Genomic DNA, 27972 nt, shown 5'->3' on the forward strand with positions numbered 1-27972 from the left:
TCTACTACATCCTAAAACTGCATTTGCCTTTTTTGCTGCTGCCTCACACTGTTGACTCATGTGCAATCTGTGATCTATTAGTATACCTAAGTCTGTTTTACACATGCTGTTGCATAGTTCTATTCCTTCCATTCTGTATATGTAATTTTTGTTTCTCTTGCCCAGATGTAGAGTCTTGCATTTCTCCATGTTAAATACCATTCTATTAAGGTACCGTTACACTAAACGACTTACCAACGATCACGACCAGCGATACGACCTGGCCGTGATCGTTGGTAAGTCTTTGTGTGGTCGCTGGGGAGCTGTCACACAGACAGCTCTCTCCAGCGACCAACGATCAGGGGAATGACTTCGGCATCGTTGAAACTGTCTTCAACGATGCCGAAGTCCCTGGGTAACCAGGGTAAACATCGGGTTACTAAGTGCAGGGCCACTATTTACCCTGGTTACCATTGTAAAAGTAAAAAAAAAAACAGTACATACTCACATTCTGATGTCTGTCATGTCCCCCGCCGGCGTCCACAGCTTCCCTGCACTGAATGTGTCAGCGCTGGCCGTAAAGCCGAGCACAGCGGTGACGTCACCACTGTGCTTTGCTTTACGGCCCGCGCTGACAGTCAGTGCGGGAAGCTGACGGCGGGGGACGTGACAGACATCGGAATGTGAGTATGTACTGGTTTTTTATTTATTTTACAATGGTAACCAGGGTAAATATCGGGTTACTAAGCGCGGCCCTGCACTTAGTAACCCGATGTTTACCCTGGTTACAAGTGAACACATCGCTGGATTGGCGTCACACACGCCGATCCAGCGATGACAGCGGGTGATCAGCGACCAAAAAAAGGTCCTGATCATTCCCTACAACCAACGATCTCCCAGCAGGGGCCTGATCGTTGGTCGCTGTCACACATAATGAGATTGTTAAGCGGGATTGTTGCTATGTCACCAAAAGCGTGACGTTGCAAGGATATCGTTAACGAAATCGTTATGTGTGAAGGTACCTTTAGTCGCTGCCCATTGTTCAAGCTTATCTAGATCCTTCTAAATCCTTTCTCCTGTATCCTCTAGTGTTAGCTCTCCCTCCTAGCTTTGCATTGTCTGCAAATTTGATTAACTTACCTTCAGTTCCCTTATCTAGTTCATTTATAAAAATGTTGAACAACACTGGGGCCAGGAAAGAGCCTTGTGGTACCCTACTTGAAACACTCTTCCAATTGGATATGCAACCATTTATTGCCACTCTTTGAGTGTAATCACTGAGCCAGTTATGAATTCACCTAACAGTTGCCTTGTCAATCCAATACTTGGTCATTTTTTCAATAAGGATAGAATGAGATACTTTATCAAATGCTTTGCTGGAGTCGAGATATACTATATCTACCACATTTCTCTGATCCACCCAGTCAGTGATTCCATCAGATTAGGCTGGCATGACTTCTTTGCTAAAACCCATGCTGGCTCTGGTTACTTACTGTATTCTTATCCAAGTACTTACATACATGCTGTAATAATTTGTTCAAAGATCTGTCCTGGTATAGAGGTAAGACTCACTGACCTGTAATTTCCTGGCTCCATACTCACAACATTTGCCCTTCTCTAATCTTCTGGGACTTATCCTGTTCTCTAGGTTTTTCAAAGATTTTGGATATTGGTTCTGCAATTTCCTCTTCTAAATCTTTGAGTACCCTAGGATGCAATTCACCTAGATCAGGAGATTTAAATTTATTTAAATTAGCTAAGTGCTACCTCGCCATTTCTCTGTTTATAGATACTGTGTATTATTTTATTATTTCGATAGCACAATGAAGATCAGTATATGTTACAATTGATTTCTTAGAGAACACAGATGCAAAATAGTTCGGTTTTCTCAACATCATTTTTGGCCACTTCATCCTGTAAAATTCTTATAGCATCTTTGACTTTTCTTTTGCTTTTGACATACCCCCAAATCCCTTTTTATTGCTTTTGGTCTCCCTTGCAAGCCTCACTTCATTACTGGCTTTAGCTCTTCTAACGCTTGCCCTGCATTCCCTGCAAACAGCATTATTTTCTTCTCTAAATATGCTCCCCATTTCCACTTAACATATTTATTTTTTCATTTTTTCCTTTTTAACCATCCATCCTGGTGTTTTTAAATGCTTCCATTTCTTCCTTCTTTTTGGGATTGTTACTGATTGTGCAGTGAGAATTTCATGTAGCAAAATCTCCCATCCTTCTTGGACATTTCTGTCCTTTAGAACATCAAGGAACCAAAGGTAATTGGACAATTATCTCAAAAGTTCTTTATTGGGCTGTATAGGCTATTCCCTCATTAATCCATCATCAATTAAGCTGGTAAAAGGTCTTGATCTTATTCCAGGTATGACATTTGCTTTTTGAAAGCTGTTCTCTCAATGGAAGATAAACAGACCATTATGCTGAAAAAAAATAGGAAAAACCCATCAGAGAGATATCAGAAATGCTAGGAGTTGCCAAACCAAAAGTGGCTTATCCCAGCGAGACAATGCAATTGGTAGTCTGAAAAAGGAAATGTGGGTCAATATTTCCCCCTATCATAAATTGTCGGGGCTCCCATACAAATTAGACTGTTGCCCAAACCCGTTGATTTCTAATGTGTATGTGGGCCAAACACAATATTTTTTACATTCAAGTTCAGTCCATAAAGTAAAGAGAAGCACAGTCTTTGTTAATAAACCCCATCATCTTACTGAAGCACTTTATATTCAGAATGCCACAGTTTACTGAGTGAGGCTTTAATGTGGCTGAAGATATGTCTGTCTTTGTTTTACAGAGCAGAAATGAGAAAAGCAGTTGTATTATAATGACACACCGACAGCAGTAATTGAGCAGATTTGATTCTTATCTGCATTTGGCGGTGCCACTGTTGATAAATAAAAATTAATTTCAGACTTATTCGGGATAGGACAAATTTTCAATGTCAAAATGAATCTTTGCAAAGCCTGCTCATTATCTTTGCATCTTCTGCACCGAGTTGAATAAACCATATTTGATTTTCTTAATGTCAAATCATATTGAAAAATGAAAAGCTATTTTCTGTTTTTGTCTCTGAAGTCAAAACTCCTATTGTAATTATTCTGTAATCTATGGTATTTCTTTGCAACCAAGTTTTAAGGACTTTCGGCATCTAAGTAAATTTCTTGATTTCTGTAGACATACATTTAGTTTTAGAGCTCTGAGCAGTGCCAAGATGCAGGGTTCATACAGGTGACATCTATATTATCTCTAATGTGCTTCCAGATACATTTCTATCAGCTCCTGACTGCCTGATACAGCATTTTCCTTGCAGTTTTTTTTATCACTAGCTGTAAATATACTAAAAATACATCTTACCTTGAGGACTGGATGTTCTAAAAATGCAATTTGTTTGCAGGGTTGGATGACAACAGCCTTCCCCACCTTTTTGTAGAGGAGCACTATGTGACGGGATCATTTGGACATTCGAGTACTGTCATGCATTGTACAATACTATTTTGTGGTCAGTGTATTAGAGGGAACCTGACAGCTGATACTTACAGCCTAATTCACGGGCAGTATGTATCAGACATTGTTTGCACGATTCCATTCATGTATGTTTATCTATGAAATGCTGCGTCGTTTCAGAGAAAAACGTAGTTTTTTAGTTGCGCTGGAGACTAGTCGGACAGTCAAATCCTCTGCGGCTTCTTCCACTGCTCTTGCCGCCGGGTACTCACCTGTCCAACTGTTCTCCAGCCCAGCTAACAAGCTTTGTTTTTATCTGAACTGATGCAGTTTTTCAGCGTCAAATGTATACTGTATGGCAGGAATCGTTCATCACCACTGTCTGATATTTATAGAATCATAGAATGTTAGAGTTGGAAAGGACCTCCTGGGTCATTTGTCCAACACCCTCCTTAATGCAGGAGTCAATAAACCATCTCAGACAGATGTCTGTCCAGCCTCTATTTGAAGACTTCCATTGAAAGAGAACTCACCACGTCTCATGGCAGCCTGTTCCACTCATTGATCACCCTAACTGCCAAAAATTTTTTTCGAATATCTAATCTGTACCTTCTCCCTTTCAGTTTCATCCCATTGCTTCTTGTATTTCCATGTGCAAATGAGAATAAGGATGATCCCTCTACACTGTGACAGCCCTTCAGATATTTGTAGACAGCTATTAAGTCTCCTCTTAGCCTTCTTTTTTGCAAGCTAAACATTCCCAGATCCTTTAACCGTTCCTTGTAGGACATACTTACTGAACATGCTTAAGACTTTAGGATTGGACAGCATGTATCAGATGTCAGGTTCCCTTTAAGGTATTTTTACTGAAAATATTTTGGATTTATATTGATTAATGTGTAGACACAAGGATAATATCTGATATCCTGTGATCTAAAGGATGACATTATCAAATATTGAATCCCTCCTGAAATGCACTCAAACGCCTCCCCTCCCTACCCAGCTCCATATGTCTTGCTCCTCCTTAAATCCGCATGAAGCTGTGAACATAATTATTGACTTATATAAGAAATCTGTAATATAGTAGAACCCAGAAAAACTACAGTTATAAAACTCTCTTGACTAGCACTGACTATACAGTATACTATCTTTTTAGTTCCTATTTGCAGAATTTTCAGTATATTTTTCTATGAAATACAGCATCAACCTGTTTCATCTGCCTCTTCATTATAAAAGCTGATAGGGAGAAACCTATTACAAGCAGGAGACAGGGAAGAAAAGTTAAGGGTATATTCACAGGTGCCAGTTTTAATGTTTTTTATGCAGCATATTTGGTACATACAGTATAATATGTAGCGTTGTACCAGCATAACAAATGAAATCCCATGCACATGCTGCATTTCTTTTTGGTGGGGGGCATATTTTGAGCCCTCCTGCGTTTTTGCCAAGATTCAGCATGTCAATTCTTTCAGCATGTTTGCAAAGCTTTTGAGATATTAAAAGGAATGGTTGAAATAAACAAGTAAAATAGCTGAAAAATGCTGCAAAAATGCAATGTGTGAGCCACATATACCGAGACACAGTAGTGAGGGAGGACAGCGGTTCTATTTCACTGATCCATCACTGCTGTCATTAGATAGAACTTAGTGCAGAAAAAGTACAGTGAGGGAAGACTCTTCTCCGTCTACAAAACCAGATACATCATGGCAAATTTAGGTTGCAATAGTGGAACTAAGGTCTCCCGGCACTCAGGAGCGAGGTGTGCTGCCACGTAGCAATACATGCAGCTGCACGCTCCGCTCCTGATTGTCGGCGGCAGTGCCGGGTATTGACGTGCGAGACTCATCCGAGTTTCTAGCATGTGAGTATGAGCCCAAAAAGGAATTAACAAGGGAGTTGATTCAGTAAATTTTACTTTCATTTCTAATATTTTCTGTTTACATTTATTAATTGTTAAATTTGAACAAATTCGGTAACTGAAACTGGTTTTAACCAATAGCCACCATACGTGGTAAAGAGTGACTGCATATTTTGCAATTTTTCGCTCTTGCAAAGTGTAACACTAAGTTGACTAACTCCCTTAAAAGGAAAATTGTTTGCAAAAGGAAAAGTCACTAAAGAAATAAAGACAAGGATTTAACCCCTTAATGCTCCATGATGGTTGTGTACATCATGGCGAGAGTCAGGGTGTGGGGTGGGCTCAGGGGCTTCTCGTAGCCGATATCTTCCTCAAACACGGACAGCACCAATTAAGTGCCGCAGTGTGGCCTGGTTGTTGGCAGCCATCCGCCCCGGGCAACATGATTTGTATTGGGCCAATGGGTTGCAATAGCAGTAGGGACCTTCTGAAGGCCACCATTACCGAATACAGTATATGTTCTTGTGTGAAGACCAGCTACAGGCAGAAACTGTGATTTTAAATATATACTACAATAATACATTAATGCAGTATATATCAAAAGTAATCAAACGATCGTAGGTTCAAGTCTTCCATGAGGACTGAAAAAAAGTAAAAAGTAAAAAACAAAGTAAATTTAAAAAAATAAAATAAAATTCAAATCTCCCTATTTTTCCCAGTTAAAAATAAAGAACTGCAAAAAATTAATGTACATATTTGATATCACCAAATCTATAAAAGTCCTATCTATGAAAATATAACATTGTGTAACTTGTAAGGTAAATGTTTTAAAGAAAAAAAATCAAAACACCGAAATTACCATTTTTACAATTTTTCATCACCTCCCACAAAAAGAAATCAGTAAAAAGTTTTAAAAATGTAGTATCTCAAAATGGCTTTAATGAAAACGCCAATCAAAAAGTAAGTCTCAGACAGCTCCAGTGACAGAAAAATAAAAATGTTATGGATCTTGGAAAATGATGACACAAACCAAATTTTTTTTTTTTTTTTTACAAAGATCATAATTTTTTTGAGCCATCAAATTAAACAAAAAAAAATTACAAATATGGTATCGCTGTCATCGTGCTGACGTGGAAAATTGTGAGGTCATTTTTACTGCCCATCTGACGCTATAAAAATGTAACCTGCCCAAAAGTGATGAACTTTTGTCTTTTTCAGCATTTCTCACTGAAATGAAAGGTGCCTAGTGTTTAGTAGTTTAGTGTAGCTTCTCATACAGCCAAATCAGATCTCATACTTTGCACTGATGAGGGGCAGCATCCTTAAACTCCGTGTCTGCAAATTGAGTTACTGGCTTTGCTTTTATCCTAAGCCATGTGGCAAGTGTTGATATTGACTTTTAGGATTGCTACTTCCAATAAGTGGCACTAGAGTTAAAGTCCTCTTTCTCTCTTCAGAACCATTTTACATATTTAATTTCCCAGAGGCGCATTGCATGGCCTATTAGCCACCTTACAATGTCATGTCAATCATGTCACTTTCCACAACGAGAAAAGTTATCCCTTAATAATGAAATAAAACACATTAAAGAAAGCAAAAACGAAAATACATGTTAAAGTTTTAAAAGTTTTCATGAAAGTGAATCTATGTCTTCATAAAAATTAACTTCTGTTACTTTGGAGTGGATTATGCAATATAATGTGACTGGAAAATGGTCTGAAAAAAAGGATTTTGCATTGCAAATTTTAAGATCTTTTTATCTTACTTTAGATGTAGAGTCATCTTTTAGTACTACAGGCGCATTTCTTATTCAAGACATACTTCCAAGTAAGGCTCCTTTTATGTCTGGAGTTGTTACTTTTCTGCTGTAATTCTTTTTTTATAGACCCATTTCATTTTGATGGCAAAAAGAAGTGGAAGGTACTTGTGTAGACGACTCAAGGAAACAGAATTTTACCTGTGTCCAAGGGGACTTCATTAATGTTCATTCTCGTACAATTACAAGGATCCTGGGAATAAAATCAGGAAAGTAAAAAAAACTCTGAAACCAAATGTAAACATGAACAAATTAAAGAACTTATGCTGTACAAATTTAAAAAAAAACAACTTCAACATATTTGTTATATTTGTTATTGGGTAAGCTTTGACCGTGCAAATGGACTAAAATAATCTTGACATAGTTTTGTGAAAGTATTTTTTGTGCTGTACACCTGTGTTATTAAAAATAGTTTTAGGGTACTGTCACACAGTGGCACTTTGATCGCTACGACGGTACGATCTGTGACGTTCCAGCGATATCCATACGATATCGCTGTGTCTGACACGCAGCAGCGATCAGGGACCCTGCTGAGAATCGTACGTCGTAGCAGATCGTTTGGAACTTTCTTTCGTTGCTGGATCTCCCGCTGTCATCGCTGGATCGTTGTGTGTGACAGAGATCCAGCGATGCGTTCGCTTGTAACCAGGGTAAACATCGGGTTACTAAGCGCAGGGCCGCGCTTAGTAACCCGATGTTTACCCTGGTTACCAGCGTAAAAGTAAAAAAAAACAAAAACGTACATACTCACATTTCAGTGTCCTTCAGGTCCCTTGCCGTCTGCTTCCCGCTCTGTCTGTCTGCCGGCCACAAAGTAAGAGCAGAGCACAGCGGTGACGTCACCGCTGTGATCTGCTTTCACTTTACGGCGGCACTCAGTCAGAGCTGGAAGCAGACGGCAAGGGACCTGAAGGACACCGAAATGTGAGTATGTACGGTTTTTTTTTTTTTACTTTTACGCTGGTAACCACGGTAAACATCGGGTTACTAAGCGCGGCCCTGCGCTTAGTAACCCGATGTTTACCCTGGTTACCCGGGACCTCGGCATCGTTGGTCGCTGGAGAGCGGTCTGTGTGACAGCTCCCCAGCGACCACACAACAACTTTCCAACTATCACGGCCAGGTCGTATCTCTGGTCGTGATCGTTGGAAAGTTGCAGAGTGTGACAGTACCCTTACAGTCATTGGCGAAAGTGTTGGTACCCCTGAAATTGTTCCAGAAAATGAAATATTTCTCCCAGAAAATTATTGCAATTACACAAGGTTTGTTATAAACATATTTATTTCCTTTGTGTGTATCGGAAAAAGCCAAAAAACAACAGAAAAACAAAGGCAAATTGGACATAAATTCACACAAAACCTCAAAAATGTGCCAGACAAAACTGTTGGCATTCTCTACTTAATATTTGGTTGCACACACTTTGGAATAAATAACTGCAATCATGTTTGGTTCATTGTCCTGCTGGAAGACCCATGACCTAAGACACAAACTCAATTTTCTGACACTGAACACTGCATTGCAAACCAAAATCCTTTGGTATTCTTCAGACTCAATGATGCCTTGCATGCATTCAAGGCACCCAGTGCCAGAGGCAGCAAAACAACTGTAAAACATATTTGAACCTCCACCATATTTGACTTTAGGTGCTGTGTTGTTTTCTTTGCAGGCCTCATTCCATTTTTAGTACATGGTAGAATGATGTGCTTTGCAAAAAGCTCTATCTTGGTCACATCTGTCCATTAGATAATTTCCCAACAAACAGGCTTTCCATGCATGTGTCGTGACTATGACACAGTCGCGACACATGCAGCTGCGGAGCTAAACAGCTGATCTGCCGGAGCGATACAGGAAGCTGGGTTCCCGATTCAGCTTATTCGCTAAGCACTATAACTTGCCGAATAAGCAGGGACACAAAGAAATTCACTCATCTCTTGTCAGCTTCTCTTTCTCTCTATTTCATGTGCGATTTTTATATTGACTACACCTGTTACTTGCCACTGGTGAGTTTGAACAAGCATCACACACTGGAAACAAAATTGTTTACCCACAATTTTGGAGAGGTGCCAACAATTTTGTACAGCCTATTTTGGGGGTTTTGTTTGAAATTATGTCCAATTTGCCTTTTTTTCTCAGTTTTTTTGTGATATTTCAATATACACAAAGGAAATAAACATGAGTATAACTAACCATGTGTAATTGCAATAATTATCTGGGAGAAATACTTCATTTTCTGAAACAATTTCAAGAGTGCCAACAATTTTGGCCATAACTGTGTTTTATATGGATTGACATAGTTATGAAAATACCAAATCTGAATTTAATTGGTGTTTTCAACTTAATATTTAATATTTATTGATCCTGTAAGGATATGGTCTAACTTTAAATGAATCTAATTGACATTTGAATTGACATTTGAATTCGGCAGCTCTCTTGAATTGTCAATATGCACAGTTATTCAATGTGAATTGAATATTTATAGAATCCTCCTCCCCATCAACATTTTAATCCTCTTAATATATTGCAGTCATCATATTATATAGCACTGTGTACTTACAATTGCTAGTTTTGCCTTTCTACCCAGATAATTTTTTTCTTTTCCCTTAGATCTATGACATCACGTGATATATCACGTAAAAACTAACTAGCTGAGTCCTTCTAATCTCTATGTAGAAACAGGAGATCAATTTTCCCTGTATGACTCATCAGTAACTGCAAAAGTCAATGGCAGGGGGGAAGAAGAAGCAACTGGGTCAGGAGCTGAAAAGGGGAATGATAAATGCAGGGACAAGATGCTTCCTGTTTCTACATAAAGCAGACAAAGGCAAAATGAGCAATTGTAAGTACACAGTGCTAAATAATATGATGACTGCACTATATTAAGAGAATACAAGTTTTGATGGGGAGGAGGAGTGCGTCCTTAATCTTCTTATCTGGGGTCTGGAAAGAGCATAATAAACGTAGGGTAAAATAAAAACAAAACGTGCCATTTACCAGCCCCCAAGTGTTCCTCAACACAACTCCCTCAGGCACAGTTCATCTCTTCCGGCATCTTCACCCAGGGCTGGTTGTGCCATAACTTAGTAGATCTATAACTAGTGTTGAGCGATACCGTCCGATACTTGAAAGTATCGGTATTGGAAAGTATCGGCCGATACCGGCAAAGTATCGGATCTAATCTGATACCGATACCCGATACCAATACAAGTCAATGGGACTCAAGTATCGGACGGTATCCCTGATGGTTCCCAGGGTCTGAAGGAGAGGAAACTCTCCTTCAGGCCCTGGGATCCATATTAATGTGTAAAAGAAAGAATTAAAATAAAAAATATTGCTATACTCACCTCTCCGACGCAGCCTGGACCTCACCGAGGGAACCGGCAGCGTTCTTTGCTTAAAATGCGCGCGTTTACTTCCTTCCGTGACGTCACGGCTTGTGATTGGTCGCGTGCCGCCCATGTGGCCGCGACGCGACCAATCACAGCAAGCCGTGACGTAATTTTCAGGTCCTGAATGCCTAATTCTAGGCATTCAGGATTTTAAAATTACGTTCCGGCTTGTGATTGGTCGCGTCGCGGTCACATGGGCGACGCGACCAATCACAAGCCGTGACGTCACGGGAGGCAGGAAACGCGCGCATTTTAAAATTACGTCACGGCTTGTGATTGGTTGCGTGCCGCCCATGTGACCGCGACGCGACCAATCACAGCAAGCCGTGACGTAATTTCAGGTCCTGAATGCAGAATTAGGCATTCAGGACCTGAAAATTACGTCACGGCTTGCTGTGATTGGTCGCGTCGCAGCCACATGGGCGGCATGCGACCAATCACAAGCCATGACGTCACGGAAGGAAGTAAACGCGCGCATTTTAAGCAAAGAACGCTGCCGGTTCCCTCGGTGAGGTCCAGGCTGCGTCGGAGAGGTGAGTATAGCAATATTTTTTATTTTAATTCTTTCTTTTACACATTAATGTTGTTTCAATACCGATACCCGATACCATAAAAGTATCGGATCTCGGTATCGGAATTCCGATACCCGCAAGTATCGGCCGATACCCGATACTTGCGGTATCGGAATGCTCAACACTATCTATAACGAAACAATGATGAGGTGAGTAACTTTTTTCACCACCCCTTTCACAGTCCTCTATAAATCAGCTTATTGGAAGCTAGACAAGTGCCATTTTGCTCAAGTCACATGAACCAAATCACAAAGAAATTAAAATTCAGGAGAATCTGAAATTTTTGTAAAATTCAAGGCAAATTAAATATTTTTTTCGTAACTGAAAATATTAGGCCATAAATAAGGAAGCCTAATTCTGAATTGCATCAGTGGTTGAAAACCTGTGTGTTAATGGTGCTTTTAGCTCATAGATTGAATAAATAAAGAATATATGCTCTCAAGGAGGACGGAGTGTCGGCTGTTTACAACTCAAGTCTTTATTGGTTTGATGTGGCTGCCAGGCACCCTCGATGAATGCACTGGAGCTGTGCTGAGCAGTTTTTTCATACTTTACTTGCAGTAATCACCGATCAACCACACCTCTGCACGACCAGCTCTATCCTCACCTACTATATCCTCACCCGTCCCTTGTAGATTGTGAGCCTTCGCGGGCAGGGTCCTCTCTCCTCCTGTACCAGTTATGACTTGTATTGTGTCAGATTACTGTACTTGTTTTTATTATGTATACCCCTCCTCACATGTAAAGCGCCATGGAATAAATGGCGCTATAATAATAATAAATAATAATAATAATACTTTGAAGATATTAAAATACTGTCTCGAGGCCCATATACAAGTTAGAGGAAAATGGGTGAATCAGTGGAAAGATCGTTAGTTTGGCAATGGTCAGAAACACATAACGGGCCACATTTGACATTGTTAAAAATTCTCCATTGACGATGCAATCAATGAAAATCCAACTCTCCACGTATAGTTTCACCAAAACAGCCGATTGCTATAGTAAAAATCCGCCTTTCCATATGACTATAATCTACTGTGTATGGGCACTTCTAGGATCCTCCACAGCTATTGGACCAAAGAAGGTGCGAGCAGATAGTGTCTTAGGGAAAAGTATCCCACTTTTGGCCATTATTTGTTTGTACAGTATATATATATATATATATAAACTGTATTGTAAAGCATAGTAAGCCATAAGAAAATTTCACAAAAAATTGTATACCTATATATATATATATATATAAAATTGGAGCTATAGACAATGGGTTTATCATACATCTGCATACTGTACATGTGAAAAAGGGCATCAGCAGAACTTTATAAAGACGTACATAATACATTGCATTACAATATGGTGTAGAATAAGAAAAATGAAAGTTGTTGTAAAAAGAACCATTTAAGGATAAGAAAGGGTGAAAAAAAACAAAGGATGAAGAGAATCAAAGAGACAATAGTGATTCCATACCCCTTCTGACCTTAGATGGTTCACACGTCTCGATGCGACAAGTACAAGCCATCCAAACGGTCTGGGATTTCTCCAGGGTGTTAGACAATGTACCTGACAATTTGTCATTAGTTGAGTTTTTGTTTCTGTGTCTTGGGAAAAAACTTAAACTGCAACATCTCTGACAAATATTAATATGTAAAGATACCCAAAGGTAACCAAAGAAAACTTTATCTAGCTCTGAAAAACAAATAATTCTTTCCTCTGCCATTTTTTATTAGAACATTAGACATTGACATATCCGCACTATTGAGACACACCTAGGAACAACAGCCACTTGTGCATTAGTGTTAATTTCTCCATGGTCAGGAGCAGATGATCATGTATTCCCTCATCTGAGAGAATTGGGCTAATTAGACTAATCACACGCTGATCATTGTTTTTGTCACAGTATGATCATAGTGTGCTCTGATTCTCTCGGATGAGAAGAAAAAGAATGACTCCATCTTCTTCATTCTGTGAGGCTGCGGAAATCAGACTGCACTCAGATGTCATCTGAGTACAGTCTGATGTTTCCCACACACTCATTGACTTGCATGGCCGAGTACGATTCGAATGTTGGACAAAACTCGGACATGCAGGAATTTGTTTCCTCTGTTCGAGGAAAAAAAGGACATGCGCAGGGCCCCATAGGCAAACACTTGTGCGAGCGTGATACTGTGCCTTATCGGATTACACTTGGACAGCAAATACACTCGTCTGCACCTGCCCTTAATCAGAAATAAATTCAGAGGAAATATCTGCATACTTTCATCCATCGATAAATAAGGCATTCACATTTTTTTTTTAATTTGCTATTTCTTATTGTATTTGTTTACGCTTTTATATTGGAAAAAAAGGAGGTGAGAAAGAAATGTAGAAGAGGGCAAGTTCCCAGTAATCATCGTACTAGAAGAAGGACTGAAATGTATTGCTAAAATGTGAGAGTCATACATTCCTCAATGTAGACCTTAATGTAGACCTGAAAAAAAGCCGAGTATGTTCTTTCTTTCCTAGCCTGTATATAGAAATACTTGATCCACAACATTAATACTAGGAGCATTATTTACACAGAACTGGGTCTGGATTTCTGATTTTATGAGTCTCCTAACTGCAGTAGGGCGACATATTCTTGACTGATACTAGAACACCTTGCCGGCTACTTTTTTATTTATGCCATATTCTGAAATCTTTACATTAGATGGAGAACAAATAGGAAAAAAAACCACATAGTACTTGGCAAATAAGCATGAGAGTTATAGCCTCGCAGCCTTCCTTCTCATGGACAAGCTTCTCATAAGGGAATTTAGATTGTTTAGTAAGATACTGGCTTGGAGGCTTGATAGCAATATGCACAATTGTAACACAATTTAGTCGGTGGCCACCTTACTATAGTTCTTTAAAGTAAATTAAATATTGATTGTAATAGACCTTTGAATCCTGGGGATATGTTCTTGGGCTTCTTTATATATGTCTAAAATGAGGAAACTATAATAAACTTATTATAAATGATGTCAGCAAAAAACAAATATGGAAGCTTACAAAAATAACCAGAAGTGGTAAGATATCAATATGTTTATTGACATTCCTGAAAGTTCCACTTTCTACTGAAATATATATCTCAGTATTTTATGGAGTACCTGAACCTCTAAAGAATGCATCATTTATTTAGAGGGGTCTTTCTTTCTTTCTTTCTTTCTTTCTTTCTTTCTTTCTTTCTTTCTTTCTTTCTTTCTTTCTTTCTCTTTTTCTTTCTTTTCTTCCTTCCTTCCTTCTTTCCTTCCTTCCTCCCTCCCACCCTCTCTTTATTCCTTCCTTCCTTCCTCCCTACCTCCCTTCCTTCCTTCCTCCCTACCTCCCTTCCTTCCTTCCTTCCTTCCTTCCTTCCTTCCTTCCTTCCTTCCTTCCTCCCTTTCTTCCTTCCTTCCTCCCTTTCTTCCTTCCTTCCTTCCTCCCTACCTCCCTCCCATTTGTCCTTCCTTCCTTCCACCCTACCTCCCTCTCTTCCTTCCTCCCTTCCTTCCTCCCTTCCTTCCTTCCTTCCTTCCTCCCTCCCTTCCTTCCTTTCTTCTTTCTTTCTTTCTTTCTTTCTTTCTTTCTTTCTTTCTTTCTTTCTTTCTTTCTTTCTTTCTTTCTTTCTTTCTGTCTTTCTTTCTTTCTTATTGATCACTCAAAGAAATTGAAAGTGAGATAAACACATCCCTCCATCCTGTTTTATGTAAATTTGTAGAAGGGAATACTTCCTGGAAAAAATTTTGAGTTGTTAGAGATCATGCAGACTGTATACACAGAGTGGAAAGAACCTACAAAAAAAAAGAAGGGAGGAGGAAGCCGCCACAGCCGTTTTGTGAATCTACAGCAAAGTTAGCCAATTAATTTTTCAAGGGGACACATGAAAAACTAAGACTGTTGTAGAGGGCAAAAACAGCATTCCAAATATAATTATGATTATTATTATTATTATTTTGTATTTATCACTGATCACAATTAAGTCTGTTGACTAGGTGCAACTGCTAATACATGTAACGATAGGACTTACTATAACATACGTATATTCTTACCGGTAGCAGCTATTCAAAACTACAGTTTATTGTTCTTTAGAAAGTATATAAACATCAGTAAAACAAAAGCACACTGCTCCTGTTATTCACACTTACGTGTATATGATAACTACATGTGTACTTTGATCAACAGCTTTCCCCACTCAGTATGATGCCGCCAATCACACATAGTATGATGTCTTCACAGCTTCCTAGCACACAGTATAATGGCCAGCTACACACAGTATGATGTCCCCAGTCTCACCCACACACAGTATAATGTCCCCCACAGCTCACCACACAGATTACAATGCCCCACTGCCCCCCCACACACAGTATGATTTCTCCTACAGCCCCCTATAATTCCCCCATGAATTATGGAACCCTCCCATAAAGCAAGATTGCCAAACATCCTCCCACACACAAAATGATGGCCCCTATAGTTTCCCAAAGTAATTACCCAATAATAAAAAATCAAGTAGTCATCCCTTGCCCAGTGTTTCAATTTCACCTATATCTGCATCCTCAAATCACGTCTGCTGTTTTGAAATACGATAAAATTCGATAAACACTGCGCACTTGTGCAGGGAAAATGTGAGGGCCAAAATATGGTGAGGGGCTGTGGGGACATCATTGAGTATGTCTGGCTCCACCGAAATTCAGTTCAAAGTTCGGTTCGGGTACCAGAACTGTACCCGAACTTGAACCCGAACCCAAAACCCATAGAAATCAGTGAGGACCTGAACTTTGGAGCTCCAAAATCTGTCTCTCTCTCTCTCATCACGATAAACATTGAATTGATTTATTATGCATAAAAATCCAAGGTGCACAAAGACAGGTCGCCATTTACTGTGGTAAGGGCTGTGGGGACACCATACTTGTGTGAGTTGTGTGAGGGGACTGTGGGGACATTATATTGTGTGTGTGGGAGCTGTTTATCAAGGTGCATTTATACTTATTTAATATCCTTTAGGCTGAATAACAGAAGCATATGATTTACTATTTTTTCATAAACTTTATAAAAAGCAGTACATTCTGTTGTTTTGATTAGCTCCTACAGGTAAGAATCCATGTTACCATAAGCCCTATTATAATATGTCTTAACAGTAGCTGCTGCTCAACATACTTATTCTGCCTAACCCCTTTCTGACATCAGATGAAATAATCCGTCCATGTGCCCTGGGCCTATTTGACCACGGATGGGATATTACGTCTGTGCAATCGCCCACGCACACAGGGGGTGTGCGGGCGATCGCCACCAGGTGTCAGCTGATTCTGACAGCTGACACCCGGCACTGAGTGCCAGGAGCGGTCACAGACTGCTCCCGACACTTTAACCCCCGAAATGCTGTGATCGAATGAGATTGCAGCATTCTAGGAGATGGCAGAGGGCTGACTGCCCCTCTGCCTTTGGATCGGAGACCCTGTGGCGTGACATGTGGTCTCGATTGTTGCCATGGTGACCCAATGTCATCATGATGACATTGGGGTCACCAGAGCTAGGAAACTTGCTGATCATGCGCAGTGCATGATGAGCAAGTTTGTCTGTCATTGCAGAGCTGACAGTTTCTATAGCATGGGGATGCTACTGCATGTCCATGCTGCTGAAGCGATCAGCCTGCAAAAAATGATTGTCCCATAGTGGGACAAAGTAAAAAAAAAGTTAGAAAAAAGTAATACATTTTTTTTTTCTAAATAATTGTAAAAATATTTTACAAAAATAAATAAAATAATAATAAAAAAAATCAAAAGATATTGTATCTCTAAATAAATATTTAAATGAAAAAATATATACATAAAAAATAAACGTGCACATATTTAGTATCGCTGCATCCACAACGACCATACCTATAAAACTGTCTCACTAGTTAATCCCTTTAGTGAACACCATAAAAAAACAAGGCAAAAAAACACTGCTTCATTATCATACTGCGAACACAAAATGGAATAAAACGCAATTAAAAAGACGGATATTAAATAAACATGGTATTGCTTAAAACATCATCTTGTCCTGCAAAAAAAAACAAGCCACCATACAGCTCCATCAGTGGAGAAATAAAAAAAAAGATAAAGCTCTCAGAATAAAGCGATGCAAAAATAATTATTTTTTCTATAAAATAGTTTTTATATAAAAAAATAGTTTTGTATAAAAGCGACAAAACATAAAAAAAAAATACAAATGACGTATCACTGTAATTGTACTAACCCGAAGAATATGACTGCCTTATAAATTTTACCACACATGGAACGGCATAACCCACTCCACCCAAAAAGAAATTCCTGAATTGCTGCCTCCTAAATATTGAAATAGAAAGCGATCAAAAATGTCATGTGCCCAAAAATAGTACCAATAAAAACATCAACTTGTCCCGCAAAAACAAGACTTCACATGACTCTGTGGGCCAAAATATGGAATAATTATAGCTCTCAAAATGTGGTGATGCAAACTATTTTTTGCAATAAAAAGCGTTTTTTAATGTGCGACAGCAACCAAGCATAAAAACCCGACATAAATCTGGTATCGCTGTAATCGCACCGACCCAAAGAATAAAGTCGTCTAATCACTTATACCACATGAGGAACAGCGTAAAAAATAAATAAAACCAATTCTTCACATGCTGTTGATTTTTTCATTCTGCCTCCCAAAGATCGCAGTTACATTACATGTAGGGTATTGGAACACTCATAAAAAAATGCACCTCAGTTTGTTGTAAAAAAATTTCCTATTAACCCTTAGAAAAATTAAAAATGTAGGGCTAAAACAAACACCGCTCAGTGGTATAAAACTCTGGCAGGCACATGTGGTGTCAATATGATCACTGCACCCCTAGATTAATTCATTGGGGAGTGTAATTTGTAAAATGAGTTCTCATATAGGGAGTTTCTGTTCTTCTGGCACCTCAGGGGCTCTGCCAATGGCACCCTCAAACCATTCCAGCAAAAACTGAACTCCAATATGGGGCCTCTTCCCTTCTGAGCTTTGCACTGTGCCTCAAAAGTAGTATTTACCCACATATAGGATATTGCGTACTCCGGAAAAATTGCACAACAAAATATATATACTGTATATATATATATATATATATATATATATATATATATATATATATATATTTTATAAATCACTCAGCTTTATGCACAACTACCTCTGCATAGAGCATGAGTATTTAGTGTGCCTCCATTAACTTATTGCTAAGCTCGGCATATGTGCTAATATCTTTTTACGTTTCCGCTCAGTCACTTTTACACCATAGGGGCTTTTTTGCTCTGTGTGCTTCGCTTTTCAGCACAATAGTGTTTATTTGGCTTATTACTACTGTATGGTTGGTGTTTAAACTGTCATAGGTGCATGTGGTGTTTTTTTTCATCTGACGGGTGCTGACGATATGGGGCTAAATTGATGCTACCATTTAGTTGGTTTAGTTGGTCTAGCATCTCATGTGCGCGGAACACGCATAGTGAGCAGTGTCGTTTTGATGCAGCACTGTACATTGCGCCTGTGTTAGCATCACTTTTGTATGCCTGCGCCGTAATAACCGTGCCGGTCAGTGCTGTGCTATCAACATACTTATGCCTGTGCGCATGCGCATGAGCTATCTAACTTCAACCGACATTGGGTTACGTTGTGTCCTTTCTATATGGTGGGCACTGCATGCATGGGGTTTGGTGCTGTGACAACATTGGTGGGCCAGCTCCTCATATGTACAGAGTACCCACAGTGTATACTTTTCTACCTATGCAACGCTGCACATTGCGTACGCGCCAATGTCTCTTCTTTTGCGCCTGCGCAGTAAGGATTATACTGTTAGCCCTGAGCTGCTGATGCACGTCGCGCCTATGTCTGAGCGCATGCGCACTAGCCATTTGACAAAACGTTATTGTCTTTACTCGATTTGTAACACTAACAAGATGGCCGCGGCCAGGCTGCACCTCACATGCGTGATCCCGGAAACCTCTCCACACAGGTGAATACCTTTAGTATTATTAGAGATTTGTATATATTTCTGCAGAGAATGTCACACACAGTATGAGATTCTTTCCCTGAGGAAGCCGCTATCTAGGCGGCGATACGCGTGGGAGCCTGTCATGTTCTCAATGGCAAGAGAACATAGCATCAGCATATATAGGAACTAGCTCTTGGAAGATGGGAACTGAGCTGACCATGAACTAAACCTAACGCACAACTAGCAGTGGCCGGGTAGCATGCCTACGTTGATTCTAGATGCCCAGCACCAGCCGGAGGACTAAATAATGCTAGCAGAGGAAAATATTAGTCCTAGCTCACCTCTAGAGAAATACCCCGAAAGGAGACAGAGGCCCCCCACATGTATTGGCGGTGAATTAAGATGAAATAACAAACGTAGTATGAAAATAGGTTTAGCAAATTTGAGGTCCACTTACTACATAGCAGAAGACAGAAAGGACACTTTCATGGTCAGCTGAAAACCCTATCAAAACACCATCCAGAAATTACTTTAAAACTCTGGCATTAACTCATAACACCAGAGTGGCAATTCCTGTTCACAAGAGCTTTCCAGACACAGTAACGAAACTTCAGCTGTGAACTGGAACAAAAATGCAAAAACAAACATGGACAAGAGTCCAACTTATCTAGTAGTTGTCTAGGAGCAGGAACAAGCACAGAGAGGCTTCTGATAACATTGTTGACCGGCAAGCAACTAACAGAGCAGCAAGGTTATATAGCGACTCCCACATCTTGATGGGAACAGGTGAACAGAGAAGATGACAACACCAGTTCAATTCCACCAGTAGCCATCGGGGGAGCCCAGAATCCAAATTCACAACAGTACCCCCCCCTCAAGGAGGGGGCACCGAACCCTCACCAGCACCACCAGGGCGATCAGGATGGGCCCTATGAAAGGCACGAACCAGATCAGAGGCATGAACATCAGATGCATTCACCCAAGAATTATCCTCCTGGCCGTATCCCTTCCACTTGACCAGATACTGGAGTCTCCGTCTGGAAACACGAGAGTCTAAGATTTTCTCCACAACGTACTCCAACTCACCCTCAACCAACACCGGAGCAGGAGGCTCAACGGAAGGCACAACCGGTACCTCATACCTGCGCAATAATGACCGATGAAAAACGTTATGAATAGAAAAGGATGCAGGGAGGTCCAAACGGAAGGAAACAGGGTTAAGAATCTCCAATATCTTATACGGGCCGATGAACCGAGGCTTAAACTTAGGAGAAGAGACCCTCATAGGGACAAAACGAGAAGACAACCACACCAAATCCCCAACACAAAGCCGAGGACCAACACGACGGTGGCGGTTGGCAAAAAGCTGAGTCTTCTCCTGGGACAACCCCAAATTGTCCACCACCTGCCCCCAGATCTGATGCAATCTCTCCACCACAACATCCACTCCAGGACAATCCGAAGTTTCCACCTGACCAGAGGAAAATCGAGGATGAAACCCCGAATTACAGAAAAACGGGGACACCAAAGTGGCAGAGCTGGCCCGATTATTAAGAGCGAACTCCGCCAATGGCAAAAAAGCAACCCAATCATCCTGGTCAGCAGACACAAAACACCTCAGATATGTCTCCAGGGTCTGATTAGTCCGCTCGGTCTGGCCATTCGTCTGAGGATGGAAAGCGGACGAAAAAGATAAATCTATGCCCATCCTAGCACAGAATGCCCGCCAAAATCTAGACACGAATTGGGTCCCTCTGTCAGAAATGATATTCTCAGGAATACCATGCAAACGAACAACATTTTGAAAAAACAGAGGAACCAACTCGGAAGAAGAAGGCAACTTGGGCAGAGGAACCAAATGGACCATCTTAGAGAAACGGTCACACACCACCCAGATGACAGACATCTTCTGAGAAACGGGCAGATCTGAAATAAAATCCATCGAGATGTGCGTCCAAGGCCTCTTAGGAATAGGCAAGGGCAACAATAATCCACTAGCCCGAGAGCAACAAGGCTTGGCCCGAGCACAAACGTCACAAGACTGCACAAAGCCTCGCACATCTCGTGACAGGGAAGGCCACCAGAAGGACCTTGCCACCAAATCCCTGGTACCAAAAATGCCAGGATGACCTGCCAACGCAGAAGAATGAACCTCAGAGATGACTCTACTGGTCCAATCATCAGGAACAAACAGTTTATCAGGTGGGCAACGATCCGGTCTATCCGCCTGAAACTCCTGCAAGGCCCGCCGCAGGTCTGGAGAAACGGCTGACAATACCACTCCATCCTTAAGGATACCTGTGGGCTCAGAGTTACCAGGCGAGTCAGGCTCAAAACTCCTAGAAAGGGCATCCGCCTTAACATTCTTAGAACCCGGTAGGTATGACACCACAAAATTAAACCGAGAGAAAAATAATGACCAGCGCGCCTGTCTAGGATTCAGGCGCCTGGCGGTCTCAAGATAAATCAAGTTTTTGTGGTCAGTCAATACCACCACCTGATGTCTGGCCCCCTCAAGCCAATGGCGCCACTCCTCAAAAGCCCACTTCATGGCCAAAAGCTCCCGATTCCCAACATCATAATTCCGCTCAGCGGGCGAAAATTTACGGGAAAAGAAGGCACAAGGCCTCATCACGGAGCAGTCAGAACTTTTCTGCGACAACACTGCCCCAGCTCCGATCTCAGAAGCGTCGACCTCAACCTGAAAAGGTAGAGCAACATCAGGCTGACGCAACACAGGGGCAGAGGAAAAACGGCGCTTAAGCTCCCGAAAGGCCTCCACAGCGTCAGGGGACCAATCAGCAACATCAGCACCCTTCTTAGTCAAATCGGTCAATGGCTTAGCAATATCCGAAAAACCAGCAATAAATCGACGATAAAAGTTAGCAAAGCCCAAAAATTTCTGAAGACTCTTAAGAGAAGAGGGCTGCGTCCAATCACAAATAGCTTGAACCTTGACAGGATCCATTTCAATGGAAGAGGGAGAAAAAATATATCCCAAAAAGGAAATCCTCTGTACCCCAAAAACACACTTAGAACCCTTCACACACAAAGAATTAGACCGCAAAACCTGGAAAACCCTCCTGACTTGCTGGACATGAGAGTCCCAGTCATCCGAAAAAAATCAGAATATCATCCAGATACACAATCATAAATTTATCCAAATAATCGCGAAAAATATCATGCATAAAGGACTGGAAAACTGACGGAGCATTTGAAAGACCAAAAGGCATCACTAAATACTCAAAGTGGCCCTCGGGCGTGTTAAATGCGGTTTTCCACTCATCCCCCTGCCTGATTCGCACCAAATTATACGCCCCACGAAGGTCAATCTTAGAGAACCACTTGGCCCCCTTTATGCGAGCAAACAAATCAGTCAGCAACGGCAATGGGTATTGATATTTTACAGTGATTTTATTCAAAAGCCGATAATCGATACATGGTCTCAAAGAGCCGTCTTTTTTTGACACAAAGAAAAAAACGGCTCCTAAGGGAGATGACGATGGACGAATATGTCCCTTTTCCAAGGACTCCTTTATATATTCTCGCATAGCAGCATGTTCAGGCACAGACAGATTAAATAAACGACCCTTTGGGTATTTACTACCCGGGATTAAATCTATGGCACAATCGCACTCTCGGTGCGGAGGTAATGAACCAAGCTTGGATTCTTCAAAGACGTCACGATAGTCAGACAGGAACTCAGGAATTTCAGAGGGAATAGATGATGAAATGGAAACCACAGGTACATCCCTATGAGCCCCCTTACATCCCCAGCTCAACACAGACATAGCTTTCCAGTCGAGGACTGGGTTGTGAGATTGCAGCCAAGGCAATCCTAGCACCAAATCATCATGTAGATTATACAGCACCAGAAAGCGAATAATCTCCTGGTGATCCGGATTAATACGCATAGTTACTTGTGTCCAGTATTGTGGTTTATTATTAGCCAATGGGGTGGAGTCAATCCCCTTCAGAGGAATAAGAGTCTCCAAAGGCTCTAAATCATACCCACAGCGTTTGGCAAAGGACCAATCCATAAGACTCAAAGCGGCGCCAGAGTCGACATAGGCGTCCGTGGTAATAGATGACAAAGAGCAAATCAGGGTCACAGATAGAATAAACTTAGACGGTAAGGTGCAAATGGAAACAGATTTATCAAGCTTTTTAGTGCGCTTAGAGCATGCTGATATAACATGAGTAGAATCACCACAATAGAAACACAACCCATTTTTCCGTCTAAAATTCTGCCGCTCGCTTCGGGACAGAATTCTATCACACTGCATACTTTCTGGCGACTTCTCAGTGGACACCGCCAGATGGTGCACTGGTTTGCGCTCCCGCAAACGCCTATCGATCTGAATAGCCATTGTCATGGACTCATTCAGACCCGCAGGCACAGGGAACCCCACCATAACATCCTTAATGGCATCAGAGAGACCCTCTCTGAAAGTCGCCGCCAGGGCGCACTCATTCCACTGAGTAAGCACAGACCATTTACGGAATCTTTGACAGTAAATTTCCGCTTCATCTTGCCCCTGAGATAGGGACATCAAAGTTTTTTCTGCCTGAAGCTCCAAATGAGGTTCGTCATAAAGCAACCCCAAGGCCAGAAAAAACGCATCCACATTGAGCAACGCAGGATCCCCTGGTGTCAATGAAAAAGCCCAGTCCTGAGGGTCGCCCCGGAGCAAGGAAATCACAATCCTGACCTGCTGTGCAGGGTCTCCGGCAGAGCGAAATTTCAGGGACAAAAATAATTTGCAATTATTTCGAAAATTCTGAAACCCAGATCTATTCCCCGAGAAAAATTCCGGCAAAGGAATTCTCGGCTCAGATACAGGTGCATGACAAACAAAGTCTTGCAAATTTTGTACCTTCGTGGCGAGATTATTCAAACCTGCAGTTACACTCTGAAGATCCATTACAAACAGGTGGACACAGAGCCATTCAAAGATTAGAAGGAGAAAAAAAAAAAAAAAAATTCTCAGCAGACTTCTTATTTCTATCCTTTCTCAGCCAAGGATTTTAACCCTTTAGTGGGCCGGTCAAACTGTCATGTTCTCAATGGCAAGAGAACATAGCATCAGCATATATAGGAACTAGCTCTTGGAAGATGGGAACTGAGCTGACCATGAACTAAACCTAACGCACAACTAGCAGTGGCCGGGTAGCATGCCTACGTTGATTCTAGATGCCCAGCACCAGCCGGAGGACTAAATAATGCTAGCAGAGGAAAATATTAGTCCTAGCTCACCTCTAGAGAAATACCCCGAAAGGAGACAGAGGCCCCCCACATGTATTGGCGGTGAATTAAGATGAAATAACAAACGTAGTATGAAAATAGGTTTAGCAAATTTGAGGTCCACTTACTACATAGCAGAAGACAGAAAGGACACTTTCATGGTCAGCTGAAAACCCTATCAAAACACCATCCAGAAATTACTTTAAAACTCTGGCATTAACTCATAACACCAGAGTGGCAATTCCTGTTCACAAGAGCTTTCCAGACACAGTAACGAAACTTCAGCTGTGAACTGGAACAAAAATGCAAAAACAAACATGGACAAGAGTCCAACTTATCTAGTAGTTGTCTAGGAGCAGGAACAAGCACAGAGAGGCTTCTGATAACATTGTTGACCGGCAAGCAACTAACAGAGCAGCAAGGTTATATAGCGACTCCCACATCTTGATGGGAACAGGTGAACAGAGAAGATGACAACACCAGTTCAATTCCACCAGTAGCCACCGGGGGAGCCCAGAATCCAAATTCACAACAGGAGCCTATTCCCCACTTTGTCTCCCAACTTCACAAGACTTCTCTCCAGGATTTTGGACTGTGGGTATGATGGGGTTTTTTCTTTTTTTGGGATTGAGGTTTTGGGTTCTTGTATTGTTCTAGTTCCCCCTCTCCCTCCCCTATCCCGCAAGTTCCTGTTGCGTACCATTGTTGAGATATTTATACTTCATATCTCCATATTTATTCTTGCATTCATTCTTTTTCGTACGCTTTTTCTATATGCTCTGCACTTTTTTCATATGTTTGAAGTCTTGTAGTACCAAAAATCTTTGCACAAAAATTATGCATCTTATTTCAGGGATGTATGGTATTGTAATATTGACACCACTGCATCCTTTGCATGGATTTGTCATGGGTTTTTGCACTATTTATGTGTGTGTAGTCAGTTTATTGTAACATCTCCATTGTGAGTTTACTATAACATCTTTTTGTGGGGGACACATGTTTTGTGGTTTGTCAGTTTTCCTTATACTAGGACATGACATATTAATAGGCATGTTGTTGCATGTTTGCATTTTTCAGTGTTTTTAATTGTATTTTGTGTCTTTTCTCTGCATGTACATAGATGTAGTTTGTTAGGGTTTTTGCCAGTTCAATAAAAATACAACCTTATTACTATATACATGGAAGTGTTCCCATTATGTGGGCATGATCTTTCTCTTGTCTTCTTTCATAGTTAATTACAAGCCCACGGTGAACTTTCCTTTCTTTTGATATATTGTGCGGTGCCCTCCATTTATCTATACATTCCGTGCAATTTCTCCTGTTACTGTTTAGGCACATCAAAGGCTCTCCAAATGCGACATGGCGTCCACTAATTGTTCCAGCAAATTTTGCATTCAAAAAGTCAAATGAGCTCCTACCCTTCCAAGCTCTTCGGGGTCCGCTTTTTCCTGCTGCCATTGTCAAAATAAAAAAAAAAATTGATCTGAAGTAAATTTTTTGTGAAAAAAAGTAAAATGTTCATTTTTTTCCACATTCCAAAAAATTCCTATGAAACACCTGAAGGGTTAATAAACGTCTTGAATGTGGTTTTGAGCACCTTAAGGGGTGCAGTTTTTAGAATTGTGTCACTTTATGGTATTTTCTATCATATAGACCCCTCAAAGTGACTTCAAATGTGATGTGGTCCCTAAAAAAAAAAAATGGGGTAAAAATGAGAAATCGTTGGTCAACTTTTAACCCTTATAACATCCTAACAAAAAAATGTTGGTTCCAAAATTGTGCTGATGTAAAGCAGACATGTGGGAAATGTTACTTATTAAGTATTTTGTGTGATATATCTCTGTGATTTAAGAGCATGAAAATTCTAAGTTGTAAAATTTCAAAATAAAATGCAAATAAACGCAGGTCATATCAAAGAATTGTTAGCACTATCATGAAGAACAATATGTCACGAAAAACAGTGTCAGAATCATCAGGATCCGTTAAAGCGTTCCAGAGTTATAACCTCATAAATGGACAGTGGTCAGAATTGTAAAAATTAGCCCGGTCATTAACGTGCAAACCACCCTCGGGGGTAGAGGGGTTAATATTAAGTGCTAAAAATGAATAATAAACAATTAACATAATAAGCAGAATTAAGTTCAGCCACCAAGAGCCAGGGTCACGCATGTGGCCAGTTGGGAAAATTATTTGCCCATCCCTGGTTTAGAGAAAGGAGAGAGAAAACCCATAAACCTGCAAAAACTGAAAACAGTGACAAACTGACCATTTTTGCCCAAAAAATGTTATAGATTCTGTATTTTTTCTTTAGCTAAGTTAGGAGAAAGTCCTAAAGGTGGGTACAGTCAGGAGGAAAAACCTTTTCTTATCTAAGGCTATGTGCACACATCAAGTAAAAATTCTGGACCATTTTTGCATCTCTTGGCAGGAAAAATGCAGCTGTAAAAAAAGCGAGTTTTTGCAGCATCTTTGGTGCGTTTTTCCCCGCGCTCTTGATTTATTTGAGTGACGTGAATGGTGAAAAACGCAGGGCAAAAACACACAGAGAACTGACATTCTGCAGATTATTTTCTGCACTAAATCTGCAAGTCTAAAAAGCTGAACGTGTGCATGACATGTAAGGTTTCTCATTCACTTAAATTATAGTTTCACATTTTATGTTTGCGCTAGTATCATTTTCATTCCTGTTTTTCTTCACAGAAATTTCCCTGTATACTTTAAATAGAGGGCAGATTTGGGTCATGTAATCACCAGAATCAAACTGGATATCGAAGTAGTGCACTTTGTACACATTGGGCAGCGCTCAGAAAACAAGCAAAGAAAATTATGGCATGGTCAGAAGCATTTTCAGACCATCACAGGCCTATCTTTAGAGCCCCAGGCTACCACTGACATCATTGTTGAACTTCTGCAGCTGCTAGAACGCTTATGCAATTGCAAACTTCAGTCTCGGGGTCTAAAATATTTTCGTTTGGTAGGATCAGAGCCAATGATATAGACTTCTCATATCCCGATAATTGTCCAGAGATAGTGAAAATAATAATAATGGCACTTTGGGCTTTTATGTTGAAGGCCACTGAACTGGGTTGTCAGACAGCAAGCTTAGCAGAGGTTTGTTGGGTTTGAAGAAGCTCAGCTGGTTTATGAATATCTATCTACAAAACACCAGTAGCGCTTATACCCTCATAGGCCTGCAGCGGATAGTGTAACGGTCACACCCATCTGTCACTAAAAACAATTAAATCCAAATAAAAAGAGAGCTATCTGCGCTGGATTAGAGTTTAACCCTTAAATATGAAGAGACCCAAAGGACTGGTTACTAAAACAATACTAGGACAAGAAAATTAAACAAAATATATATACCTGATAGGATTTCTTCTGTGGAATGTGATATCCCGTAATTGGAGCCACTCCAATGAAGACCCAGTTGAATCAAAGCTGTGTAGAGTCTTTCTGAGCTGGTAAATCCGGCCGCCGTTTAAGATGCACAGTCCTCTCCGAGGCCTCGCACTTACGTCTCCCAGGGGGAAAGAAAGAAGTCCAGAAAATGCCGGGTATTGCCTTTTAGAGTAGCGAGTTGCAGGAACTGCCCCGGCCGGTGGCAGTGAGAAATCCTGCACTCGCCGTGCTCTGAAGTCGGTCAGTACTGCTAGGCTTAGCCGCTCGGTACTCTGCCGTAGCAGGACCT

At 40.8% G+C, this 27972-nt stretch overlaps 1 protein-coding gene and 1 long non-coding RNA gene across 5 annotated transcripts in view; one reads left to right on the forward strand and one right to left on the reverse strand.

Annotated features, from left to right (window-relative positions):
* Positions 1-27972, forward strand: part of KCNIP4 (potassium voltage-gated channel interacting protein 4) — a 1385815-nt gene that overhangs the window by 784473 nt on the left and 573370 nt on the right. The gene's annotated exons all lie outside the window — the stretch shown is intronic.
* On the reverse strand, positions 1801-27877 carry LOC143793218 (uncharacterized). Its single transcript, XR_013220078.1, has 3 exons — positions 27648-27877; positions 7257-7308; positions 1801-2417 (listed from the first exon to the last, which is right to left on the reverse strand). It is a non-coding gene; the product is annotated as an uncharacterized LOC143793218 (long non-coding RNA).

This window comes from Ranitomeya variabilis, chromosome 1, assembly GCF_051348905.1.
Source record: "Ranitomeya variabilis isolate aRanVar5 chromosome 1, aRanVar5.hap1, whole genome shotgun sequence".
Taxonomy (NCBI): domain Eukaryota; kingdom Metazoa; phylum Chordata; class Amphibia; order Anura; family Dendrobatidae; genus Ranitomeya; species Ranitomeya variabilis.